Source organism: Octopus bimaculoides, chromosome 2 (genome assembly GCF_001194135.2).
Source record: "Octopus bimaculoides isolate UCB-OBI-ISO-001 chromosome 2, ASM119413v2, whole genome shotgun sequence".
NCBI classification, from domain to species: Eukaryota; Metazoa; Mollusca; class Cephalopoda; order Octopoda; family Octopodidae; genus Octopus; species Octopus bimaculoides.
Genome location: NC_068982.1, coordinates 43840816 through 43843585, shown reverse-complemented (window position 1 = coordinate 43843585; position 2770 = coordinate 43840816).

Sequence of the window (2770 nt, the reverse complement as noted above, 5' to 3'; positions counted from 1 at the left end):
TATATATATAAATAAATATATATGGATAGATAGATAGAGACAAACAAAGACGCGTGCATAAATATACCACGGCATCAATGAGACTATTGGATGTTGCTATGCTATATATCTCGCTGGTCGCAGTCCACTTCGCATCATTTTAGCTCTCGAAAGATGATGCCAGCGAGCATGACAACATTCGCCGCTGATCAGAAGTTTAGTCCGTCCCAGAGTTACCCATTTGCAGGTGAGTAGAGTAACGTGAAATGAAGTATTTTGCAGAAGAATACAACGCGCAGCCGGTTAGAGAATCGAATGTACGATCCCATGAACGTAAGTGCGACAACTCTATCCAATAGGTCAGGCGTCTTCACTCTCTGCGCGCGCGCACGTACTCACACACACACACACACACACTTACACATATATAAATGCATGTGTGTGCATATATATATATATTCTTTTATTCTTTTGCTTGTTGCAATTTTACTTGTTCTTTTATTCTTTTACTTGACTGCAGCCATGCTGGAGTACCGCCCTTAGTCGCGCAAATCGACTCCGGGACTTATTCTTTCTATCGATATCTTTTGCCGAACTACTAAGTTACGGGGCTTCGTTGTCAAACGATGTAGGGTGGGAGAGAAACACAGACACATATACACACAGATACACACGCGCGCGCACACACACACAAACACATACACGCACACACATATATATATATATACAAGCTACTTTCAGTTTCCGTCCACCAAATCCACTCACAAGGCTTTGGTCAGCCCAAGGCTATAGCAGAAGACACTTGTCCAAGGTGCCACGCAGTGGATTGAACCTGGAACCATACGGTTGGTAAGCAAGCTACTTACCACACTGGCACTTCTTAGCCTATAAAGATATAATAAATGAAAAAATGTATAAACAAACGACGTAACGTCGAACAGGAGACAAAGTCCATAATCCTACATCATTTGTCGATTAATAGTACTGTTCAGTTTTGCACCTTTAACGATAAGACTGAGTACTTCCCAATTGACGCAAAAAAAAAAATTCTTGCGTAGAATTAGGGACAAGAGCAAACAAAACGAAACAAAACAAGCAAAACGACACAGAGTGTGATTTAGGACGGTGGACGAGGACAAAGTGTTGAGCAAAATACGGCCTTGGAGCCAAAGAGACGAGAATAGTGGGTACTGTTTAGAAAATGTTTTGAAGAATGGAGAACGGAGAGATAATTTGCGACTGGTCAGCTCAGGGACCTGTCTCAGAAAGGAAGAAAAAGAGAAACTTGGCCGCAGGTCACGTGACAGCAGCAGGTTGAGAAAAAAAGACAGCAGGGAGAGGGAGAAAAAAAAAGGCACAGAGGAGATGACTAAGAAATATAGGGAGAGACAAAAAAACAAACGTGATCGACGCTGACATATTCACTCCCTTATCAGTTATCGACCGAATATCGCAACAATTTCGACATACACATTTAATTATTTCCTTTCAAAGATTACTCTGTGTGTATGTGTGTGTGTGTATGTGTGTATGTGTGTGTGTGTGCGCGCGTTCGTATGTGTGTGAGCGCGTCTGTGTGTGCACACGTGTGTGTATCTTTTTAGGTTTGTAACTATTAACTGATCTATACATATTCGTGTATTATATCGTGATAGGATCTATTCAGTGATATTCATACACACACACACACACACACACACACACACACACACACATATATATTTATATATACATACATATATATACCTGTTCATATAATTATAGCACACCCAATTTATTTACATGTTAATCAATTAATTAACTAATTGATTTATATACAAATGTCAACTGAATTCCAATATCTTTCCGATTCTTTCGTCGTTTTGTGTCTGATTTTCTTCAATTCACATTACTCATCCGTTTCGATGTCTATTTCTCATTCTTGTTTTTGTTACTATGGTTGTGCCGTGCGATCACCACCACCACCACCTGAGCTGGCAGAAACGTTAGCACGCTGGGCAAAATGTTTAGCGGAATTTCGTCTGTCTTTACGTTCTGAGTTCAAATTCCGCCGAGATCAACTTTGCTTTTCATCCTTTCGGGGTCGATAAATCAGTTGCGTACTGGGTCGCCCCTCCTCTCCAAAAATTTCGGGCCTTGTGCTTAGAGTAGAAAAGAGTATATCATTTAACTTCTAATTCTTTCAGTCATCTGCAGCCATTCTGAGGCACTGTCTTGAAGGCTTTGATTGAACAAATCTACCTTAGTGCTTACTTTTTAATGTTTGGTACTTATTCCATCGATCTCATTTACCGAGCAATTATGTTACGGGGACGTAAACAAACCAACACCATTTGTCTAGTAGTGGTGGTGGGGGGAACAAGCGCAGACAAACACTTACACACACACGCACACATACATATATACACACATGTATATGTATATGGAGAAATAGCTAAGTTAGCCTTGTTTGTGTATCTACTATATAGCTCACATATATTATACCATACTTTGGTACTGGTGGACTGAGATCCCCGTGGACTGACTTCTATACTAAATAAAGTGTAAAACACTTACAGAATCCAAATTAAAGCCCCAGTACTCTTTAGCTACATGAATTGTTGGGTATATATAGGCGCAAGAGTGGCTGTGTGATAAGAAGCTTGCTTCTCAACCACATAGTTCCGGGTTCAGTCCCACTGCGTGGCACCTTGTGCAAGTGTCTTCTACTGTAGCCTCGGGCTGACCAAAGCCTTGTGAGTGGATTTGGTAGACGGAAACTGAAAGAAGCCTGCCATATATATATATATAT